The sequence below is a fragment of the Mustela erminea genome, chromosome 1 (assembly GCF_009829155.1).
Source record: "Mustela erminea isolate mMusErm1 chromosome 1, mMusErm1.Pri, whole genome shotgun sequence".
Taxonomy (NCBI): Eukaryota; Metazoa; Chordata; class Mammalia; order Carnivora; family Mustelidae; genus Mustela; species Mustela erminea.
In genome coordinates this window covers 116,080,545-116,105,881 of record NC_045614.1, presented here as the reverse complement: position 1 = coordinate 116,105,881, position 25,337 = coordinate 116,080,545, and the positions used below count along the sequence as shown (strand labels likewise).

At 40.2% G+C, this 25,337-nt stretch overlaps 1 long non-coding RNA gene across 1 annotated transcript; it reads right to left on the bottom strand.

The window, feature by feature from the left end:
* Positions 1 to 1,991: 1,991 nt before the first annotated feature.
* LOC116600969 lies at positions 1,992 to 25,164 on the bottom strand. Its single transcript, XR_004289874.1, has 3 exons — positions 25,081 to 25,164; positions 9,420 to 9,718; positions 1,992 to 2,879 (listed from the first exon to the last, which is right to left on the bottom strand). It is a non-coding gene; the product is annotated as an uncharacterized LOC116600969 (long non-coding RNA).
* Between the last annotated feature and the right edge of the window lie 173 nt (positions 25,165 to 25,337).

The following is a 25,337-nucleotide window of genomic DNA, read 5'->3' as shown; positions in this document are numbered from 1 at the left end:
TCTCTTAGTGTCCCTGGAGCCTGGCTCATTTCCAGCACCTTAAGAGTCCGTGGCAATGCTGTCTTTCAGAACACCAGTTTCCAGACTGCTGGAAAGAAGTCCACACATATTGGTCCCTCTGATTCAGAGGAAAGCCCCATTCTAAACCCTAGGGAAAAGCAACTTCTCTACATGTTGAAGAGGGTTGTTGCTTTTTGGCACCTGGAGCATTTTTACCTGAGGGTTCTGACAATTTAAATAATTGGTATGCTATAACTATTCTGGCTGACAGAAGTGTGGTTTTGCTGATGAGCTGTAAAAACATGTAACAAATAGGCTTCAGGCTAAAGATATCTGGAGAGAGAGAGATCGGGAGAGAGAGGAGGAAAGAAGAAAGGAAGGAAGACGGGCAGACAAAACAAGTAAGCTAGCTCTCTCATTTTATTCCACTGACTTGTGTAAAACATTTTAATCAGATTTCTTCCTTCAGGGTAGCAGCTTAGTGAATGTGGCCACATTTCCAGATGTCCAGGTTCTTTTGGGTGACTAACTTGTATAAAACTCGGCTAGTGTGCACAGTAAATTATTTCAGTATAAACTAAAACAATTTCTCATAGAAGTATACCTGTGAAAAAGAATTGCTGAAAAATATCCCCAGTTATCTAAACCCAATCTATATTTTTGACTAAAGCACTGAATTCTCTAGTCCCCAAAAGGAAATATCAGTGAAAATTGTAGCCTCTGCCTTCATATAAGTAAGTCATTGTAATAATACTTTTTGGCCAACGTACAAATGGATCATTGACTAAAAATGATGAAAAGGGAAGACTTCCTAAGCCCCCCCACCCCCCGCCATAATCATTTCATGTCTTGGAGCTGAAGGATCTTTCTGTGAGACTTAAAACTGAAAGTACATGAGTTACAAATTTAGCGGCTCCGGCTTCTCTGCTAAGACAATGTTTGGATGCAAATCTTATTTCTGGGGCAGATCACACACTTGTTCGATACTTGAAGAAAATGAGTCAAGATAATGTCTTACATTGAGGAAACTTGGCAGTCGCTGGTTGACTGAAGAACTTTCAGAGCTAATCAGAATGTTGAGTTGTCTTCAGCTTTAAAAATGATTTTGTTTTAACATATGTTAGCTGAAGCAAAAAATAATACAGTAGGAGCTATGTGTCTATCAGAATGACTGACAGATTGAAATTCTCTAGAAAAATAGATTATTTTCCCTCAAAGAGAGTAAAGTTTTGGTTTTCAAAGTCAATCAGAAAACTAATAATTTGGACAGGAAAGGAATCAGCTTCTCTTTTTGAGACAGTATATTTCTAATGATTTTTATGGAGACTATAATAAGGATCAAGAAACAAAAGCTTGATATGGACATGTTTTTAGCTAGCAGATTGAAAAGAAATAATGGCATGAAATAAAGTGTTTTTTTAAAATACTGACAAAATTCTCATTTCTTTTATATTGTCTGAAATAAAATCGATAAATGAAAAAAAATCTGTAATAGTTCAGTTCTCCAATAATAGCTATTATTTTGTGTGATTAAAACCTTATCAGTTATGTTCTTATGTATTTTTTTATATTTTTGGGGAGATTCAGTCTTCTAAGTATTAAGTATTTATATACACATATGGCTTTAAAATTAAGTTTCAATGATAAGAAAATTTCCTGATATTCAGATTTCGACACACAACTTAAAATGTGATAGTTTATCTTGGCAATACTACTTCTAAGACTATGCAAGCAAACATTTTTTTTTTTAATATTTTATTTATTTATTTATTTGACAGAGATAGATCACAAGTAGGCAGAGAGGCAGGCAGAGAGAGAGAGAGAGAGGAGGAAGCAGGCTCCCTGCTGAGCAGAGAGCCCGATGCAGGACTCGATCCCAGGACACTGAGATCACAACCTGAGCCGAAGGCAGCGGCTTAACCCACTGAGCCACCCAGGCGCCCAGCAAACATTCTTAAGGAGACATTTTAAACATTTATATTTGTAAAAATATCAGCATTCTTTGATGAGGAAAGGGGAAACTCCCTCACATAGCTGCCTGCCTTATAGTCTTTAATTTCCTTTCCATAAATTGGCACTGATGGGCCTGAGTGAAAAGTAGGCCAGCATGTGGAAGAAAATTTCAGATGCAAACAGCATTCTTTCTCATTTCTCCTTGAGCTTGCCATTGCACCTGGGTGTGCAATGGCGCACAGTATACTTTCTGTATGGTTTCTACAGCCTCCTTCCTTAATGTCTTTGGGCAGATGTCTGTCTTCTCCCTCATCCCTGAGAGGAACATGCGTGTTTTAAGCAGTGATTGTGTTTCCGCCATTTTGTCACATCTTGTCATGTCCAGCCTCAAGCTCTCTCCTCCCTTCTTCACCCCGCTAACTCGAGTCTCAGTTGAGATGTCATGGAGCCCTTTTCAGGGAGCCCTCCCTGACCATCCCTTTCTGGATAAAGTCTGGATGGGTGCTCCTTCTCCAGGCCCCCAGGCCCCCTGACGTCTGGTTGGTATCACAGTCCGTATGTGCCTATTGTCATTCTTTATTATTCCCCTTTCTTTAGTCTGTCCGTGAAAGCTGTCTTGTTCACTTCTGTATTCAAAGTGCCCAAAATGGTGCCTGGCGAATAACAGCCCTCAATTAATAGTAGTGGAATGAATACATAAATGATAGCTCTAGAGAAGGATTCCCAGATAGAGATGTAACGGAGCCACAGACGAGGAATACTTCAGTGAATCTGGTTAGCAGTTGGTTAGCAACGTCAGTTGACCACACAGCTTCCTTCCATGGGAAATGACAACGTCCACGTCCGTGGTCTGCGAATTTAGCTTTGGAAGCTACTTCTTTAAATCCGTCTCTCCCTTTCATCTGCATTAAAGAGCCTCCCTGGATCTGTAATAGATGAGAATATAAAAGCATCATTCTCTTTCTCATCCCATCCTGTTTACTCAGCAACCCCAGCTCCCGCCTTCGCCTCGGCCCACATGTTCTCTATTAATAAGACTTAGAAGAGGCCAACCTCACCCAGCACAGTTTCCCCCCTTTCTTTTCTCCTCAGGGAGGCGTCAGCCAACTGCCAGCACTCATGAGTGAAAGGCTTTGCCCGCTCTTGGGAGCTTCTGGGGGAGGGTGAAGACAAAGGTGATGTCTGGGCCTCCAGTGTCTCTGGGACCCAAATAACCTTAAGTGTTTTCAAACCAGCGAGCAGTTCATTTAAAATTTGGTGATAAGCCACGGCCCTCATTTGGGGAAATTTAGAGGCACATTTTAGGGAGTAAACACATTTACTATAACTGGAAATGGGGCCAAATTCTGTGCCTTTGGAAAAGTCAGTAAAGCAGTCACACCCTGGTGCCTTCTAAGTGAATTAATGTACTGTATTCCATTTGAGAGTCATTTCTCTCTTCATCTTTAATTCCTGCCCTGAGGAGCCATCTGTACTTGGAGGGTATGTGCACAGGGTAACTCACTGTGGACCAAGGACCTTCGTGCTCAGTCCTCAATGAATGACCCTTTCATAGGCTGGGGGCTCCCTCTGATTTTTGGACTAACCCGAATGTAGCTGGGCGTAGAAATTTCTAGAGCCGAAAGGTTCACACAAATGTAAAAACAAAAGACAATGGGTAAATTTTCTATGTCCTTTTGGCTGGTGTTGTTGGTGTGGTAGTTTTTTTTTTTTTAACCCATAAATGCCATCTATTAATTCATGATACAATATTATTCTTCTCAGGATCTCCTGCTTACCTTTGAAAAAGACAGATTAAAAGTTCAAGTTATTTTAGGGCTTTGGGGGAGGGACGTTGCATGAATTCTTCTTTCAGTAGAGGCAAAATCCTAGAGTCCAGGAAGAGTTAATGCCTTTATAAGGTGAATGGTATATTTTTTTTTCTTACCAAGGCTGAGGCCCAATGCTTGATTTAAAAAAAACAATCAATTAAGTAGCTGGAGTCATGCTGTCCATCAATATGATTGTCAGTCAACTATACCAATCAATGGGCTTATTTACATTTGAATCTCTTCCTTCTTTTGTATAGACTTTTGGAGACTCTTTTTCTTTTAAGGTTTTTACTTTATTATTTTCTGTTTATGCATTTATATATGCCTATTGTAGAAAAAAATTAGAAAGTATAAAAAAAAAGCATAACGAAGGGGAAAAGCCCACAATGTTACCACCCAGAGACATACAGACACCATTAACATAATGGCCCGTTTCCTTGGAGAATTTTTTCAAGCCTACTTTTTGATTCCTGCCTGCCTGGCTTCGGAAACGCTTTTTTCCTTTTCTCTTTCCGCAGTATTTTTGCCAACAAAAGAGAATCCTTGTTGTGGCCGCATCTGAACGTGCATAAAACAGGGCAGCGGCTGGTTCTCATGTAGCACGTAGTAGGCACACGGGAAAAGTTTGTTTACTAAATAGGACTGATTATTTCCAGAAGCCCAGTGAACTCATTCTTGACTAATGGGTGCTATTCATCAGCTCAACCACATGAGATGGGAAATTGAATGTAAGCTAGAGAGAACGACATGTTATAGAAATGTTAGTAAGTATGATTTTTACTAGTTAGCTGCTCAGCAGTTAGGATGAAGAAGCTCCATTAACGAGGACGGCTTCTACTGATCTTCTCTTTTCTTGTCAGAACCCTTGTGAGGTGTGAACTCGGGAACGCCACAGGACCCTAAACTCTTCTGGAGTCCCAGCCTGTGCATTTGGTTTCCACGTTATATGTCACCCAAACCTACTCGAAGTCTCCATTAATGACTGCGAAAATAGCCCTTGTTTCACATAGAATAAAATTTGGGGTTCTGAATTTCTAATTCATGACTCTTATTTAAGTTCCCACACAAAACCTAGCATTCAGTTTCTGTAGCACCTCCGCTGGGCTTCAGCATATCCTTTTCAGATCATTCACCAGACAGCATCCTACAGCTCTCATTCATAAAGTCCAATTATAAGACAAGAAATGTCAGGAATATACACTTTGAGAGTGGGAGGCAAACAGAACAGTACATTGTGACTTTGTAAGCACAGCCATGCATTTCCTCTGGGCTTGTTTTCAGTTCCTTTGTCAGCTGATTACATGGTCTTTTATAATTTCTCATCTACAGAATGGAGCTATTTGCTTGTGGATTATTTGAAAGACACAGGCTTATGCAAAAGAAAAACGAAATCATCATGATGTAGAATGATATTTCTGGCTACATGTTTTTGCTTTTCTTTTTCTTTTTTTAACATAATAATAAGAATATAATTTATACTAGTGACTCTTTAGATGTATGAGACAAGAAAATATCTTATGAATTCAGTCTTAATGCATATGTAATGTTATATATGTATTTGTGATTTATATGATCCCACTTATCAATATTTTATTTATTTTCATGTAAGGAAGAAGAATGCTATCATACACACGTTTTATTTGGAAGGCGCACATGTTTTTAAAGCACACACCTGTGCTCCTTGATTCCCAAAACAACATTTTAGTTCAGATAGTACTTGATAGTTTACCAAATGCTTTCATTATATGTTATGTTACTTAATTCCCAGACTGCTCCCCAAATGTCAGAGTACTCTGGGCTTGAAATCCTCATCTGGGGGAGACTTGCCTGGCTCAGTCAACAGAGCATGTGACTCCTGATTTTAAGGTCATGAGTTTAAGCCCCATGTTGGGCTTAGAGCTTACTTTAAATCAGTCAGTCAATCAGTCAGTCCTCATCTGTGGCTTTCCCTTTTGATCCAGCCCCATAAATAAGTTTCTTCTTCTCTCTGCCTGACATCTCTTTACTCACTTACACTTTAAGAGGTACATAGTTCATGATAATGGCTCCTCCATGAATCCTTTCCCTAATTAATTAAGTGGAAGTAAACTTATCTGTTCACTGTATCCCTTCACTACTCCATAAATTTAATTTTCATGTGAAGTCTTAAAAAAAGCTAGTTATTTTTTCAAATTCTCGTAGAACATGACTATATTCTTTAAAAAAAAAAAAGATTTTATTTATTTATTTGACACAGAGAGAGAGAGCACAAGCAGGCGAAGTGGCAGACAGAGGGACAGGGAGAATCAGGCTCCTCACTGAGCAGAGAGCCCGATAATGGGACTCTATCCCAGGATGCTGGGATCATGACCTGAGCCAAAGGCAGATGCTTAACCAACTGAGCCACCCTGGCCCCCAGCACATGACTATACTCTTATAAAATTATTATAAAAACCTCTTAGCTTTATGAGTCAATAAGGACTTAAATAAAAAGTGAAAAGCAAACAAAAAACTTGTATCCTTCCATGACAGTATATAGAGATCTTCTGAAGTCTGTTAAAATATAGTGTAGAATTTCATACTATATCCTATGAATGTTCTAGATCAGCACCATTCAATGGAACTTTCTGTGACAATGGAAATATTCTGCATTTGTATTATATGTTTTGGTTATCACTACTAGTCCCATGTGGCAACTGAGTACTTGAAATGTGGCCAGTGAAAGTGAAAAACTGAATTTTTAATTTAATTTAATTTAAGCTTAAATAGACTTATGTGGCTGATTGTTACCATATTGGACAGTGCAGATTTATACTTTATGTTAAAATCTGTTGTTCAATCTTTTCCTATTCCCAACCCTCCATATAAGCAAATCAAGTGTTATAACTAAGTAAAGCATGAGACCAGAAAGGAATTATTCTTACCTTGTTATATGTATTAATTCTTGGAAAGTTTGCATTCATTCTGTTTTTCTTTTTTTTAATATTTTACTTATTTATCTGACAGACGGAGATCACAAGTCAGCAGAGAAGCAGACAGAGAGAGAGAGGGAAGCAGGATCCCGGCTGAGCAGAGAGCCCGGTGTGGGGCTCCATCCCAGGACCCCTGGGATCATGACCTGAGCTGAAGGCAGAGGCTTTAACACACTGAGTCACCCAGGCACCCCTCATTCTGTTTTTTAAAAAATATTTTATCTATTTATTTGAGAGAAAGAGGGCAGGAATGGGGTGAGTGGTAGAGGGAGAAGGAGAAACAGACTCCCTGCTGAGCACAGAGCTTGAAGCAGGGCTCAATCCCAGGACCCCAGGATCATGAGCTGTGCCAAGAGGCTTAACTCACTGAGCCATCCAGGCACCCCAAGTCTGTGTTCATTCTATGCAGCCTTCTTTGAAGCACTACCAGTTGTTATTACATCCAGCAGATAAAAGGGCCCTTCTATTACAGGCATCTTCTATGTGAAAGAATGCTTTAGAATGTGCAGCAAATAAAAATATTTGTGTCAGTGTTTATCATTATAGTGATATGCTAGAATCAATCCTGTATCTAACAGTGGGAAATTGGAGCCAATATTTTATGATCGCCCATATAATGGAGGACAAGATAGTCAGTCATTAGACATGATGATGAAATTATAATTTATTGAGATGAAAATGAGTCTAGGATATATTTTCAACTGAAAGGCATAGGTTACTAAACATGTGCATAATACAGTCCCATTTTCATAAATATATATGCAAATATTTATGTAAGTTTTGGTTCAGTGGTGAGTCAGTGTACCTAGTTAAGGACATAATCTTCAGAGTCACACTGACCAGGGTTTGCATCCAGGCTCTACCATTAACATCTCTGTGTCTTTGGACAAGTCTCTCCCTTCTCTGAACTTTGGTTTCCTCATTGCTAAGATGGGATGATGAGATAGATATATATATATATATATATATATATATATATATATATATATATCTTGGGGTTGATGTGTTAAATAATGTATGTAAGACACTTAGTACATATGTAGTATTTAATCCATGTTAGTTGTTTTTCTAAGACTAGTAAATGCAGGCATAGAAGGAAATCAGAAATGATATTGCAAGATCATATTCTGAGAAATTATATTCCAAGATGTTGAAAATGATCATCTCTCAGATGTCAAGCCACGGTTGATGTTGTTAGTTTAATTAATTGGATAGAACATTGCTTTCTTGAATATGAAAAAGTCCATTAAAATTATGTATACGTGAAACTAAAAAAAGTGAGTAAACTCTGGATGTCATGGAGAAATATGCCAAGATAATGAACTGCAGAGCAGTATGGACAGTGTGGTCTCATTCATGTTTAAAAAAACCCCTTTTTTAAAAAATGAAAGATAAAGTCACTTTTGGTAAGCGACTCTGGATGACCTAGCAAGGAGACGCAGAGAAATCTTTTAACTTTTACCTTATGACTTTTGATTCTGTTGTAAGTTTTTACATGATTTTATTTAACATTTTTATTAATTGTGAAAATAATAAGTGCTGTGAGATCTTTGAACAGAAAGAAAGATAAAAAGAGTGAGAAAGAAAAAAAATTGCTTTTCATTCAAGTCTACCTTTGCCTACTCTGAAGAAACATGGTTTTCAAAGCCATATAAAGGACTTTGAAATTTCTTCAGTATTAGCAAGTTTCCAATTCAGATGAAAACCATGACAATTTTGCCATTGTATCAGAATATTTGTGCAAGGTCTTATTTGCTCTACCGAAGTACTACTGATATTCATCGAGCATTTATTAAGATAAAAATGAGAAAGGTGAGAGAAGGTAACTCTTTCCCCATTTTCTTGTATTAAAAGAACATTACAGAAAAACAGACATGGCACTTCATTTATGTTCTTTTGGCATCTTTCTATAATTTTCTGCCTTTTCCCTTCAATATAACATTCTATAGACCAAGTTCCACAGACTAAAAAATGTATGTTTTTCTTAATACAGTGGAATACGTGTTCCTTACAGGATAGAAAAAAAAAATAAAACATTTATGAGGTCACCCCAAGGACAAGTTATTTTTGTATGTATACTGTATTCCTTTATACATGATCTTTAATGACTATATAGTATTACCTTCATGAATTTACAGGGATTTACATAACTAATCCCTTATTGCTGGACATCAAGATTGTCTCTAGCTTTTGGTCTTTGTGATGCACATACTTACAGTTGGTATTTGTGCAGGACGATGACTATTCTTTGGAATAAATTCCTAACGACATAACCGCTGAGTCACAGTTCAAACAAGAATTTGGGATTTTGATGTGTCTCAATAAATAATCGCTGAAAATGAATCAGTGAAGGGCTGTGAGTTCTGGCAAACAGGAGACATCTGTGGAGGCGGCATCTGGAGTCAGGCTCAGAAGTTAAGTTGGTGAGTGGGATAACTAGGGGACGTTCTTAACCCACTTTGGGGTCAAGAGAGTAAAAAGTGTGGAAGAATGTCCATATTCCTATGAAGGCAGTGCACTAACTGCTCAAGAAAGGAGGCTTAACCTTCTTATTACAGCCAGTTCCTGGGGCTGTCCTCCAGCGTATCTTGTAAAACAATATTTACAACACAGGAAAAGGGCAAGGCTTCATCCAGCCTCTCTCCTGCAATTGTGACTATGATTCAGAATCTACTCATCTTTCAAAGAGTAATTTAAGCCTTACCTTCTTCACGAAGCATCTCTCCCTTTCAAGGATGTCTTCCTCTATTAATGCATAGTGTCTCTCGTCTTCACCCCTGTGTTCAAGAATCATTTTGGAAACTACTTTGTGCCAACCACTATGCTTATTTGTCACTCTAATCTTCACAAACACCTGGGAGGTGCTTGTCATCGCTCTCCGTTCACAGATGGGGCATTGAAGCTGGGACAGATGAAGTAAGTTGTCACAGGAGTACAAAGAGGCTGACTCAGGAGGAAACCAGGGTCCTTCACTCTCCCCGACATTGCTGAAATCTAGTTTTCCTAAGGGGTAAGAGAGGTCAGAAGGAGAAGCATATGTATAAGTAGAGGGGGAGTGAAAGTGAAAAAAAGAGCAGGGGACTGTAGGGAAGGGCCCAGTGAGTCTGACGTGGAGAACTTGGGATGAAGTGGCAGGACGTGCAGCTGGGAAGGAAATTGGGGTCAGGGTTGGGGCGCCTGGGTGGCTCAGTGGGTTAAAGCCTCTGCCTTCGGCTCAGGTCAGGATCCCAGGTCCTGGATCGAGGCCCGCATCGGGCTCTCTGCTCGGCAGGGAGCCTGCTTCCCGTCCTCTCTCTCTCTCTCTGCCTGCCTCTCTGCTTCCTTGAGATCTCTGTCAAATAAATAAAAAATCTTAAAAGAAAAAAAAGTTGGGACCAGGTGTTAATGAATGCAGAAGTGCATAGCACAGCTCTTGGAACAGTGAAATTCAATAAAGGCAGTTGAGTTTTATAATCTGTTCAGGATTTAAGGCGTCCTTGTTAAATCGTGTCCTTTTCTAGTTAGACTGTGAGTCCTGTGAGGTCAGTGGGAGTCTCCACGGACGTCATCTTTGTATCCAAAGGGTCCAGCACAATGCCTGGCATGGGATAATGCCACGTAAATCTTTTTTGAATAAGTTAATCGAGTCATGAACATCCTCTTGGGAAGCAGCATCGACAACACCAAATCAAAAACAAAGCAAAATACTGGTTTTAAGAATCAGAAGACTAGGTTTCAAATATCTTCTGTAGCTTACAGGGTGTGTGACTTTGGGTAAGTTACATAACCTCTTTGAATAGCATATTCACCTGATGATAATACTCACCTCAAAGTGTTATTATGAGGATTAATTGAGATCACACTTTTGAAATGCTCGCGCAGTGCTTGACAAATTGTAGACATTCAACAAATGTCAGTTTCCTACTTCCACCTTTCCACTATCCAGAACTGAACGGTGCACTAGGAGAGCGTATGTGCAAACTGAAGGGAAAGGCTTCGTTTCTAATATTTGTCACTATTGTCAGGTCATGGTTCTCAATTTAATATTTAAAAAAGATGGGGTGCCTGGGTGACTCAATTAAGCATCTGCCTTCAGCTCGGGTCATGATCCTGGGGTCCTGGGATTGAGCCCCTGGGTGGGGGGGGGTGGGAAAAAAAATCCCTGCTCAGCAGGGAGTCTGCTCCTCCCTCTCTCTCTGTCTCTCTGCCATCAATCTCCCTCTCTCTGTCTCGTGCATGCACATGTCCTCTCTGTCTCTCAAATAAATGGGTAAAATCTTTAAGAAGATAAAAAAATAAGAAGATGACTATTCTTTAAAGCATAGGTTATAAAGTGCCATATATGGTTCTCAATAAAAAAATGTTTTGAATGAATGGATGGAGGGATGGAATTGGATCTGAATTCTTAGAATTTTGTCAGAGTATCCACAGCACTCTCAAGATCCAAGATATATAGGGATTGCTGGGTGGCTCAGTGGGTTAAGCGGCTGCCTTCAGCTTAGGTCATGATCCCAGGGTCCTGGGATCGAGCCCCACATCGAGCCCCACATGGAGTCCCACATTGGGAGCAGGGAGCCTGCGTCTCCCTCCCTCTCTGTCTGCTGCTCTCCCTGCTTGTGCTCACTCACTCTTTCTCTCTCTCTGACAGATAAATTAATTTAAAAATCTTAAAAAAATGATCTAAGATATATAAACATGTTAGTCACTAGTTGATTAAGTCATTCGTTAGTTGATTTGGAAGACCCATCAAAGATTCCTTTTATTTTAGTGCTCTCTTCGGCAGCACATATATAAAAATTCCTTTTATTTTGATTCCATCTGCAAGATTTAATCAACCAAATAAACTTGTGATGACCTAATTAGTTTCCTAGCTCTCTTGATGCCAGAATAAGAGGACCCTGGAATCAATAAAAAGGAACAAATATTAGGAAAATACCTGTTGTCATCTGGCTTAACTATCATTTCTTTGTTTTCTTTTTTTTAACAGCTTTATTGAGATAAAACTCAACATACCATGCAAATCACTTTCATACAAAGCATTTATACATATATATTTAAATGTAGCACATTTAAACACATATATACATTTAAAGTGTACATTTCAATATTTTGTAATATATTCACAGAGCTGTGCAAGTATCCTTACGAATGAGTTCTAGGTCTTATTATCATCCCCCAAAGAAACCCTGTGCCTGTTCATTGCCCTTCTCCCTCCCATTTCCTCAGACCCAGCAAACACTAATCCACCTTCTGTCTACAGATTTGCCTATTCTGGACCATTCACGTGGATGAAATCATACCACATGTGTGTGTGCGTGTGTGTGCGTGTGTGTACGTGTGTGCGCGCACGTGCACGCGCGTTTTTAAGATTTTATTTATTTATTTGTCAGAGACAGAGAGTACAAGGTAGGGGGGTGGCAGCAAGAGGGAGAAGCAGGCTTTCTGTTGATCAGGAAACCTGATTAGGGACTCAATCCCCTGACCGTAGGATCATGCCCTAAGGCGATGCTTAACTGACTGAGCCACCCAGACGTCCTGCCTTCTAATTATTTTTAAGATGATACTCAAAACACTTATGCAGGGGCGCCTGGGTGGCTCAGTGGGTTAAAGCCTCTGCCTTCGGCTCAGGTCATGATCCCAGGGTCCTGGGATCGAGCCCCACATCGGGCTCTCTGCTCAGCAGGGAGCCTGCTTCCTCCTCTCCCTCTGCCTGCTTCTCTGCCTACTTGTGATCTCTGTCTGTCAAATAAATAAATAAAATCTTTAAAAAAAAAAAAAAATCAAAACACTTATGCAGTTTTCTGTGCAAGTTTTGGCCCCAGTGATTGCTCTGGTCTGGCCTTACACTCTTTACCTCTTATTCTCTGTGCTCTATCCACACCATCATTCTCTCATTTCTGCCAAAGAACTAAGTCAAGATCTTTGCCTGTATTCTATATGCTCTTCCTAGAGACAACCACCTCTTTACTCATCCACCTCTCCCCTCCCACACTTAGTTAATTCCAATATATGGTTCTTATCTGAACTGAATATTTTCTTAGAGAAGCATTGTCTGAAATTGATCTCATTGTCCCCTCCCTTCCCTTACCCCCAACCTGGTGTAGGTTCTGTTTCATTCTCTCAGCTTTGTATTTCTTTCCCTCAATACATTTATCTCAGTCTATAATTATGCATATATTTGTGCAGTCATTCTTAATGCATTTTTTAAAAGTTTGTTTTTTGGACTCTCTACACCCAATGCGGGGATTGAGCTAACAAACCTGAAATCAAGAGTCTCTGGGTTTTCCTGCTGAGGCAGCCAGGCACCCCAGTACGATCATTTGATCAATGCCCTTTTCTCCACGTAAATGGGTGTGGAAACTGGTTTTGCCCCTATTGCCTAACAATGAACACAGTTCTTAGACTTTAGGGGATAATAAATACATTTCAGCTGACAATATGAGTAAGAAAGACCACCAAATTTTGGCTTGAATATCAAATGGATCATGAGGTCATGAGCTAAGTTAAGGAATGCAAGATGAGGAATATCCCTGATTGGGGCCAGGAAAAGAGAGATGTTAAGTAGTAGGGGGAAGGTTGGAGTTGAGGATGTCCCAGTGAGCAAAAACAGCGGGAGGTTGGACTACAGATTTAGAGCTGTGGGAAGAGATCAGGGGTGGAAACGCAGGTTCAGAGGTTATGAGCACAGAACTTTTGGTTAACATCTTGGGAGTGGCTGAATTTGCCAGGAAGAACAAGTGGCATAAAAGGGATAGAAGGCAAAAGACTATACTTTACAGATACCCATATTAAGAAACAGGCAAAGGAAGATATAGAATAAAGTTTGGAGTGAAAAGTCAAAGTTATGGAAGAACTCTGTTACATGCTTCAGAGAAAAGCTTCTCATTTGGTCATTTAGGTGAGGTGATGATCATCAGATCTTTCCATTTTAAGGGATTTTTGAAGATCCATAAATGATCCTTGATTGAATCAGTTATTTCACTGGGGTTTGCTGAATGGTGATTTTCACATTTCATTTTGATTTTTTCAAGAACTTCTATCACTTCATTCCCGCCCTTAACAAAAAGTCCTATGTTCCTCTCAGAGGGAGATCCCCTGGGGCACCTCCCTCTTACACTAGCCCATGGCTGAAAATTTTACCCCATGGGTTCAGGACAACAAGGCTCCTTCCTGAGAAGGCTGTAAGGGAATGGAGCATACACTGGAGTGAGAACTGCTTAATTTTTGGAGAGTATATCTAAAGGGATGAAGACTATTCCTTTTGGTAAATAACAAGACCCCTTCCAGCCTTAGACCTCATCAACAAAAAATGTGAAGAGAGATGGGATTTGCACAAGGTCACACACCACATCCCTCTAGAGCCAATCTCTAAATACAATCTCATTCTTCAGATGGCTTTCCACCACCTTCCAAGTCTAAGTCAGCTGCCCCTTCCCACACACCTTTAACGGTACCTTGGTCTTCCTGTTCGCATCAGTCAGCACCCAGAATGGTAATGGCCACTTTCCTCCCCTGAGCCCTCCTGTAGACGTCAGGGTCTTTGACAGCCGGGGCTGCATCTGTCTGGTTCCATAGTTGCTTCCCAACATTTAATCCAGGATCTCATACATAAGAGGGACTCAAAAGTTTTTGCTGGGTGTATGAATGATAAGGAGACACAAGCAGGGAAAACCACCCCTAAGGAAGTGTGAGTAGCATTCTGTGGCTGGAGCCTGGGGAGAGGGAGAGAGAGAGAGACAGAGACAGAGACAGAGACAGAGGGAGCGTGCAGAGGTTCACGAGGAGGCCTCCAGCAGGATTGGATTTTACCAGGAAGGCACTGAAGAGCCCTGGGGGCCTTCAAGGAGTAGAAGTCAACATTCTATTGGATTGGCGATTCAGAAAGATCTCATTTAATCCTCTTAACAACTTGATGAGATAGCTATTCCTATCTCCATTTTACTGATAAGGAAATCGGCCTCGGAATTGAAGCAACTTGTTCAAGGACACCCAGCTAGGAGGTAAGTGGAGTCAAGAATCAGGACTGCCTCTCTGGGCTTTTGTAGGAATGAGCATAGATTCAACAACAGACAAGAGACAAGAGCTATCTTGATCATGACTTTGACAGGCTTATGGCCTGGCTTCTCAGTATTCAATCCCTTCAGTCTTTCTTTACTCATGTGGGTCCAAGATGAAAACAGACATGCGTTTGATTTAACATGATATAGCTGCTTGGGGGAGAACTGTCCGTTTGAAAGTTTTTCAGAGTTTGTACCTGGCTGCACCTTCTCTATCCAAGATCCCAAGGGGAAAATAAGGTTTAACTTGGCCCAAGGTCAGCGGCAAAGGTCTGTGTGGAGCCGCTGCACGTTCCCACAGGAGGTAAGACTTAGAAACTTTGTGCCAAAGAAAAAGACTCCTTTCTCCCTGAAGCCCTCCTCTTACGTAGCTTGAGAAAATGAGATCAATTTATATTGATTGATTGATTGACTGAAAGATTTTATTTGTTTATTTGACAGCAGGTAAGCAGAGGGAGCAGCAGAGGGAGAGGGAGAAGCAGACTCCCCACTGAGCAGGGAGCTGGATTCCGGGCTGGAATCATGACCTGAGCCAAAGGCAGCCATTTAATCTCCTGAGCCACCCAGGCATCACCAAACTAAATTTTTTAAAAATGACAACTGTAATATTGCACTGGTCTTGGCTCCTTTGCTTGTTAACAGTGTGAGATCACTATGCCTCAGTTTATTCAACTATAAAGTAGAGCTGGTACCTTCTTTCGCCTTGGGCAGTATGAACATTAACTAGAAGCACAAGTAAAAATCTAGCACATGGGGATGTCTGAGTGGCTTAGTCGGTTCGTCTGCCTTCGGCTCAGGTCATGATCCCAAGGTCCTGGGATGGAGCCCCACATTGGGCTTCCCGCTCACCGGGGAGTCTGCTCCTCCCTCTGCCTGCTGCTCCCCCTGCTTGTGCATGGGCTCTCTCTCGAACTCTTTCTCTCTGTCAAATGAATCAATAAAATATTTTTTAAAAGAAACACATTTTTTAAAAAAAGAGTCTAGCAGGGCACCTAGCATATTAGAAGTATTCAAAGCATGCTAGCTTCTATCATCATAATTTATGTTTAACCCTGTAAAAACCACCTCCTGAGACAAATGGCATTATTACTCCCTTTTACATAGGAGAAAACAGGGAAGATAAATAACTTGACCAACATCCACCAGCTATTAAGACAAAGCTGTTGAGATTTAAATTCACATCTCATTCCAAAGCCATTTTCTTTATTATTATTGTAATTTTAAAGTAATCTCTACATCTAATCTGGGGCTCAAACTCACCATCCCAAGACCACCAGCTGTAGGTTCTACAGCCTGAGCCAGCCAGGTGCCCCTGTTATTATTAAACAATATATTGTCTCCCATAGGCAGAACAATAATAATGCAAAATGTTCAGGAATTCCTCATTTGGGGAAATATAATGAAAGAGCTCCAAGTGTCCAGATCAGAATTTTGCTTAAATTTCTGACACGTCGCTGAGGAATTTGCATGGGCTGAGTCTTTGAATCCTTCTGTGTGGCACTCTCCCCATCTGAGTAGGGAAATGGCAGATTCCACACCCTCCTGGATTCAAGCAGAATCTTTTCTTCAACTCTTTGAAATAACTCATTATTCAGCTAAAATAAGGTCTCCAAAAGTGTAGCATGAAGTTTAAGATTGACGCTTCTTTTAATAAAGGAACAAAGAAAGAAAATAGTCTAGTTACTTGTCTGATACAGTCCGAGTATCTAATAGGGATTATGTTGTTTTTTTTTTTTATATTTTATTTATTTATTTGACAGAGATCACAAGCAGGCAGAGAGGCAGGCAGAGAGGCGGGCAGAGGGAGAGGAGGAAGCAGGCTCCCCGCTGAGCAGAGAGCCCGATGCGGGACTCAATCCCAGGACTCTGAGATCATGACCTGAGCCGAAGGCAGCGGCTTAACTCACTGAGCCACCCAGGCGCCCAGGGATTATGTATTTTAATCAAATAGAGAGTTTAGATATTACCAGAGTTGCCATTGTTCTTTATTTTCGATTTTCCCTCTCAACCGCTTACTCATTATTTTTGGCCTACAAGTTAATAAAAACAATAGAAGCAATAATTGGCTAGTTCATTATTACTTGTGAAAATGCTTTCACATACATGATTTAATTTTGTTCTTACAAGAAATTTGTGGAGTGTTTATTCTTATTCCCTTTTCACAGATGGGGAAATGAGGCTCAGAGAGGCTAAGGGACTTATTTAAAGTCATTCTGGTGGAAATCCAGAAGCAGGATCTAGGCCCTTTCTAGATGCTGGATAAGAGTGTGAGCTTTGGAGACACACTGCCTAAATTCAAACCTCAGCCTCACCTTTAACTTGAGTGAGGTGATCTTGTCTGCCTCAATTCCTCATCAGTGAACTAGGGATGACAACAGTATCTACCTTAATGGTTCTTTCTTTCTTTCTTTCTTTTTTTAAGATTTTATTTATTTATTTGACAGAGAGAGACAATGAGAGAGGGAACACAAGCAGGGGGGTGGGAGAGGGAGAAACTGACCTCTCACCAAGCAGGGAGCCTGATTCGAGGCTTGATTCTAAGATGCTGGGATCATGATTTGAGCTGAAGGCAGATGTTCAAGAACTGAGCCACCTAGGTGCTCTTAAAGGCTTGTTGAATGGGGAAAGGAGTTAATATGGTTATAGTAAATAGAAATGTGTTCTAGCTCAGACATATCATCTGTCCTGGTTGTGACAGAAAAGGATTGGTGATGATGATGATGATGATGATAACTCCAAACCCTGCTTTGTTCCATTATCTTATGCTAGATGTACACCATGTAATTATGGAAATGAGTTAATCCAGGAAGCAATGGAAACCTCCAAGTTAAGTTGTCTCAAGATTTTAAGAAGAATACAATTATTAAAAAAAAAAAAGTACTGAATTAAACTTAAAGAAATCTGTAACACCAGTATTAAGTCTACAAACCCTAAATAAGGAAACAAATTAATAATTATTAATTGTTAATTAATAAACAAATTAATTAAAAACAGTGCTTTTATTGATTAATGCAAAAGATAAATTATTCTATTTTAAAAAATATTTTGTTTATTTATTTGAGAGAGCGAGAGCACAAGCAGGGGGAGCAGCAGGCGGAGCTGCAGGCAGAGAGAGAAGCAGGCTCCCCGCCGAGCAGGGACAATCCCTCATACCCTCCCCACCCCCCAGGAAGGACTCTGTCCTGGGATGATGATCTGAGCTGAAGGCAGAAGCTTAACCAACTGAGCCACCCAGGTGCTGCTGGATAGATGCATTTTTGCATATTGAGCCCACATTTATAAGTATCTCTGAAAGTTAGTTATATGAAATTAAAAAGCATCCATGTCTTGCCTGTGCTTACTATATGTGATTCACAAGAAATGTCATCTCTTTATGAATTCATTTAGAGGTAAATTAAGGAGCAAAGACTTATTTTACCTCTTAGGGATAACTAAATTCTTTGCTAGATCCCAAGTTGTATTCCTAAAAGAAGATTATAAATATGGTTACTCTGATTTTTGTACAAGTGATTTCCCAAAGTCATATTATTTTCTTTATGTGTCTAATGCTTTCAGCTAAGTTAGAAAGAGGGTTTCATTTAGGTTGAGTAGATGATCCTGGATTAAAAATAAATTCTTATAGTACGCTCACTCACTGACTCCACAGTTATTGAAACCCTACTATATATTAACTACTGTATTCACAGATTTTACCACAATAGCAAAAAATTGGGAATTATTTAAGTGCTCATCGTAGGAGGATGCTGAAAAAATATTATAGACCATTGAAATTATGTTGTAAATTGTATTTAAAATCATGCCACTTAACAATGTGGAAAGAGTTATAATGTTAGATGAAAAATGAGTTATAAATATGATCTCATTTTACAACTGGAAGGATATATAGTAAAAACAATAACAAAGATTCAAATCTATTTTTCCTACAATAAGCCTGCATACATTTTGTGATATGAAAAAATATATGTATTTATTTAAAAGTCTATAAATCAGTTGGATGTACATGCCACGAAAAAGGAAGATATATCTTTTTAAAAATTTTTTATGTATTTGAAAGAGATAGAGCAAGTGCAACTAGGAGAGGCAGGGGGAGAAGCAGACTCCTTGATGTGCAGGGAGCCCGGTGTGGGGCTTGATCCCAGGACCCCAGAATCATAACCTGAGCTGGAGGCAGACACTTAACCGACTGAGCCACCCAGAAGCCCCCAAAGGGAGATATATCTTTAGAATTTGTTTTAAAAAACATAGGTAGTACTTAAAAACTTGGTGTAAACATGTGTGTCTTCAAAAGAAAAAATATGTGGGTCCCTATGTATGTATTTTTTTTTTTTTACGAAGAAAGCAGTGCCTAGAGAAATATGTTTTGAATAATTCCATATTGTAAAAAATCAAAACAAGACCAAATAACTTATAGGGACGCATATTCATAAAAGTAAGATAAACACTAGTAAGTAAGATAAACACTGGAAGACAAACACTAAAATATAAAAATATTTTTAGAAATATAGTCAGAATAGTTAAAAAAAAATTTTTTTTTTAATTTATTTGAGAGAGGGTGTGAGAGCACAAGCTGAGGGAAGAGGCAGAGGCTGAGGGAGAAAGAGACTCGGCAGAGCGAAGAACCCGGCACGGGGTTTGATCCCAGAACCCTGGGAGCATGACCTGAGTCCAAGACACATGCTTAACTGACTGAACCGCCCAGGCACCCCTAGTCAGAATAATTTTAATTTTCCCTATCTTTTGTTCTTTGCTTTCGTTTTAAAATGAGCATAAATCTGTAAATCTGTAATAAGTTTTTAGATAGGAAAAAACTCAGCAGGTGGTATAAAATAAATTAAACTGAATGGCAACCAAAGCAAATCTTCCCTTTGTCAGGCTCCTGTTAGGTGCTGTGCATTGTGTTGGTGGACCACACACAGCTTTATACACTCCTTCCTTGTAGGAAGGAGACACATATAACAGAGAAAAAAACTTAAAAAATAGTCCCATCCTCTTGTTTATTTCCTGCCTGCAAGGTTCCAGACATTGTGGTAGACAGATCTTTATATACTTAATTTTGTATGCTATAGCATCCCTGCAAAGTAGGTCGATTTGTACTTATTTTGCAAATAAAGAAAAAGGACACAAAGCAAATGACGTGTGGGACTCAAGCTTTTCTTGCTCCAAAAAGAGGCATATAATGCTAAGACAGGAGAGAAGAAAATCCTGGCAGTGGTTGCAAACTGGTGACTTGTGTGGCCAATGTAGCCTGTAGATGTGATTAGCCAGCACAAGTTTTTTAAAAAAAAATATTAAAATCTGGATATTTTCACTCATGGCTATATAGTGGTTACGGATGCAAGCTCTGTAACTAGACTCTCTTGATTTAAATCCTAGGTTTATGTCTCAATATAGAATGGAGATTAATAATTTACATCATATAGTTTTAATAAAGATTTAATCAGTTTCTACATGTAAAAAGTGTTGGCACAGGACTTGACATGTGGTAAGAATTCAGTATGTAGCTTGTCTTCCATTGCCCATTCTGGAGACCTTCTGTAAGTGGAATCATATGTGGACTTCTGTATCCAACTTCTCTGACTCAGTATAATGTTTTCACAGCTCACCCATGTGTAGCATGCATCTTCATTCCTTTTTATGGCTGAATAATACTCCACAATATGGTTTTACCCCATTTTGTTTACCTGTTTATCAGGTGATGCACATTTAGGTTATTCCCACCTTTTGGCTATTGTGAATAGAGAGGCTACAAATATTCATGTCCAAATTTTTGTTTTCACTTCTTTTGGATATATACCTTGAAATGGAATTTATGAGTCATATGGCAAATCTCTGTTTAACTTATTGAGGAGCCACCAAGTTGTTTTATACAGTGGTTGCTCCATTTTACACTCCCGGCAGCAATTTATGAGAGTTCCAGTTTCTCTCTATCCTCATCAATATCTGGTATTGTCCCTCTTTCTCTCTTTCCTTCCTCCCACCCTACCCCCTCCTTCCCCCTTCCTTCCTTCCCTCCCTCCCTCCTTCTTTCTTCCCTTCCTTTTCTTTTCCTCTCTTGTCTTTTCCTTTCTTTCTTTTGGCCAGTCTAGTATGTGTGAAGTGGTATTTCACTGTAACCTTGATTTGCATTTCCCTAATGACGAATGAGGTTCAACAACTTTTAGTAGGCCTGTTGGCTACTTGTATATCTTCTTTGGAGAAATGCCTATGCATGTCCTTTGCTCATTTTTATATTGGATTGTACGCCTTTTTGTTACTGAGCTATACATGTTCTATGTACATATTCTGGGTACTGGGCCCTTGTATGATACATGATTTGCAAATAATTTCTCCAGTTCTGTGGGTTATCTTTTCAGTCTCTTGATAGTGGCCTCTGTAGCACAAACATTTTAACTTCTAATTCCTATACATTTTAAATGTGTCACTGAAGATGTTTTTGAATGTGTGCCACTAAACCCGTTTTCCCATAAACCCTGTGGTTTTTACTACACACTTTTACAAAACATGGTAGTTTCTAGGACCACATATGTCTCCTTAGAGCAGAACTAGGAAAAGACCCAGGGACAAGGAAGCTTGGCTCATTTGGCTGACTGGAAATGGTTCAACATGCTGGGGAACCCACCCTTTGCAGACACTCAGATGAGAGCTCACGCTCTCAGCTCGTACTGTGTGTCAGGCAGTATTGGAGGCACTCATCACACATGTGAACTTGCTAAATCTTCATGATTGGTGGCAGGTTTTATTTAAAATATTTTTTAGGGCTCCTGGGTGGCTCAGTAGGTTAAGCAACTGCCTTTGGGTCAGGTCGTGATCCTGGAGTCCTGGGATCGAGTCCCACATCAGGCTTCCTGCTCAGCGGGGAGTCTGCTTCTCCCGCTGACTTCTCTCTTCTCATGCTCTCTCTCTCTCTTTCAAATAAATAAAATCTTTAAAAAAACCAAAACCAATAAAATATTTTTTAGATCAGAAACGGAGGTGTGGAGATTTGAAGGACCCTTTTCAAGATCACACAGGGGTAACCAGTAGAGAGAGTCTCTGAACACAAGCTGCCCCAGAGTGCATGTTCTTAACTAGACCCCAGCACAGAGGTTATTCTGTTTCTCTCTTCTTTCTTTCTCTTAAGATTGTGCTGGGGCGGGGGTGGGGGCTCGGGGGTGGGAGGGGGTAGGGAACCACACACACACAAAACTTAAAAGAACAAAAACTGTTCTTCTTTTCCATCTCTTTTACCATTCTCTTCCCAAATCTTTTGTACTTATTTTCCAATTATACCTGAAAGAAATAATTGCTAGTTCCCATCTACTAGAGAAGAGGCTAAGCGCTTAGTTCAGTGCCTATGAGTCAGACAGGCTCAGGCAGTTCTAAGGCTTGATACTTGAATACCTGTTTTTCAGCCTCAGTTTCCTTTTCTATCATTTATTGCTTCTCTTAGACCTCTAGCAAAAATCTCCAGCCAAAACAGAGCTCTTGATTCTGAGTCTATCCCCCAGCCCACAACACAGAACCGAATCCCAAATGCTTCCTTACCAAACCTTCATCAATTCAATCAATACCACCAATTGCTACCTAGGTGCTCAAGCCAAGACATCAGGGTCATCCTTGATTACCTCCCCCTGACTTCACACGCATTCAGTCTATCACCAAGGCCTTTTAACTTGACCTCCAAATGACATCTCTGACATGCCTACTTGTCTCCATCCCCGCCTTTGCTCTCCTACCCCAAGTCTGAGCAATCATCACCTCTGGCCTAGAATCCTGGAATAACTCCTTCATCTGTCTCCTGATCTCCTGCTCTTTAATCCACTCTCAGCAGGGACCAGAGTGAATGCCTTAAAATTTTATTCTGACCAAGCCAACTCCCCTGCATAAAACACTTCAAAGACTTCTAGCTCAGAGTAAAATCTAAACTCCTTACTGCACCCCGGTGAGGTCCTTCATACTGGGGTCTTTTTCCAACTTCATTTCATACCACTCAACCCTGCTCACTATGCCCCAGCCACGTTGGCCTTATTTCAGTTCCTTAAACAAGCCAGTCCCTCTTCCTCTTCTGCTTTTCTCAACTTTCAGATCTCAGCTCAAGTGTCATCTTCTCTGAGAGAATGCTCCTGATCTTCCTGTGAAGAGTGACCTCCCCCCAGCAGGCTCTATTTCATCAGCTTAGCTCCTTCATAGCAGTGATCTCAATGTGTAATTATCTTGTTTGTTTATTTACTTTTGTTTATCACCCCATTTGTTTGTTTTGTGTCTCCCACACTGTAATGTAAGCTCCCTGATGTCTGTGACCTTGTCTGTCTTGGTCACGGTGAGAGCTTGACTTGATATGGTGGTATCCAATGAACAAATGAAAGAATAAATGAAAGACTGTCTCAACTCAAACTGTTGATATGAACAATGGAGTGTCCTCTCAATATGGGGCACTGTACTTGTGGCTGTGATTATTAAGATTGACAAAGTATCTTGGTGTCGAAAGGGAAAGTGGAGACAAAACAGGTAAACAACTATATAAAATATCCATATAAATATGAGTATAAAGCAAGAGGAAAGCATGGATAAAGGGGGTATTTAAATCTGGGAGAAGAGGGATGCAGAGAAAATAAAGAGAACAGCATTAGCTGAGCTTTGAAAAATGGTAGTGCCAGGGAGACATGGAAGAAGAGGCTTTCCAGGACAGAGACAATAGTGTGAAACAAGGTGTGGAGGTGTAACAAAGGTTCACGGTGCGTCTGAGGAGCAGCAAGGAGTTCAGAGTGATTAGAACTTAGGGTGCTTTTGGGAAGATGACTAAAGATGAGGCCAGAAAGATCGGATAAGCCCAGTTACCCAGGATTTGGGAGGGTCAGCAGAGTTTGGAAGGTGTTGGACAAGGCAATAAAGCACTCTTCCGTAAGCAGAGGAATGACATCTTCATTTTATTTTTTTTAATTATTTTTTAAAAGATTTGAATTCAATGGTGGGGAGGGCTAGAGGGAGAGGGAGAAAGAAACTCTAAGCAGACTCCCCACTGAACACAGAGGCCCGCGTGGGGCTGATCCCACTACCCTGAGGTCATGACCTGACTAAAAGTCAGATGCTTAACCAGCTCTGCCACCCAGGCAGCCCTTTGACATCTTCCTTTTAGAAAGATCTCTCTAACAGCAACATGGTGGGAGCCAAGTCTGGAGACAGGGAGCTCTAGTAGGAAGAGACTTAAAATATAGCAGAAGACAGGGCAAGGAGATGTGAGGTGCATTTCAGGGACAGAATCCACATGACTTTGTCCAGCTGGATATGCTTAATGGGTGAAAAAGAAAAGACAAGGAAGAGCCTGTAGGTTTTAGTTTGGCTAAAGAGTGATGCTGTGAAAGTATGGCGGTATGGTTAAAGTCCAGTGACCCCACTCCCTTATTATAGATGTGGATCTCATACCCTTTGCAATGAAGTGAGTTGTCCATACAGACAGTTGATGGAAGAGCAAGGCAATAGCCCAAGACTCCTGAATTCTGTATAGTGCTCCATTATCTGGACCAGTGTTTCTTAGACAATCTGTGGGTGTCCAGATTTTTAAAAAAATGCTGTAAACCTCAGCCAATATATACTTAAAAATATATAAAGTAAAAATGAATTATTAGAAAAATGATTTTAAATAAAGACAAGCCTAACTTTTAAATGATTAGCTATAACATTACACTTTCTGATTGCTGATATCATTTCTAAGGGCTTACTTCCAAGTTCTACACTCACAGCTAACTAGTAACAACCAGAGGGCAAACCTGCATGGATCCCCCAGACCATATTTAGAAGTCTCTGGTCCACACAGTTCTGAAGAAGTGGGCTCTGAGTTTCCCGAAGTGATGAGGCTAAACAAAATTGAGATGAGCTCTGCTGGGTTACCACAGAGAATGATGCGGCCTGTCTGTCCAGTTTACTAATTATGATTTTACTCTCTAGCAAAAGTGTTCTTCACGCTGCCTTTCTTGTGCAGAAGAGGTCTTACTGTCATGACTACACTGAATGGGGCCCCTTACAGAATTGTCCTCATAAAGAACTTGTTTCCAGGGATGCCTGGGTGGCTCAGTTGGTTAGGCATCTGCCTTCAGCTCAGGTCATGATCCCAGGGTCCTGGGATCAAGTCCTGCATTGGGATCCTTGCTCAGGGGGGAGCCTGCTTTTCCCTCTGCCTGCTACTCCCCCTGCTTGTTCTCTCTCTCTCTCTCTCTGACAAATAAATAAATAAAATCTTAAAAAAAAAAAAAAAAAGAAAAGAAAAAAAAGAACTCATTTCCAGTAAATCCCACTAGAACGTTAGCGGCCATCCTGAATTTCAGTCCCTAGGTTACTGGACACATTCCATACCTGGATTGCCAGTCTGGCAGGCTTCTCAGTTCAATATTCCTGTCTGCCAAGGGAAAGAAAGGTATGACTCTTTGCTTGCTCGTTCTATCCCTCTGTAAGGAAGGGAAAAAAGAAAAGATCTCAAACCCGGCTTGCTGGATTAGCACTGGAGGGAAGAGCTAATATGCATTTACACAATCCAACTTCTACTTGCATAATCTATTGAAGGAAACAGCAGAATGACATTTGTACCTAATCCTTCCATGGGGCTATGACTA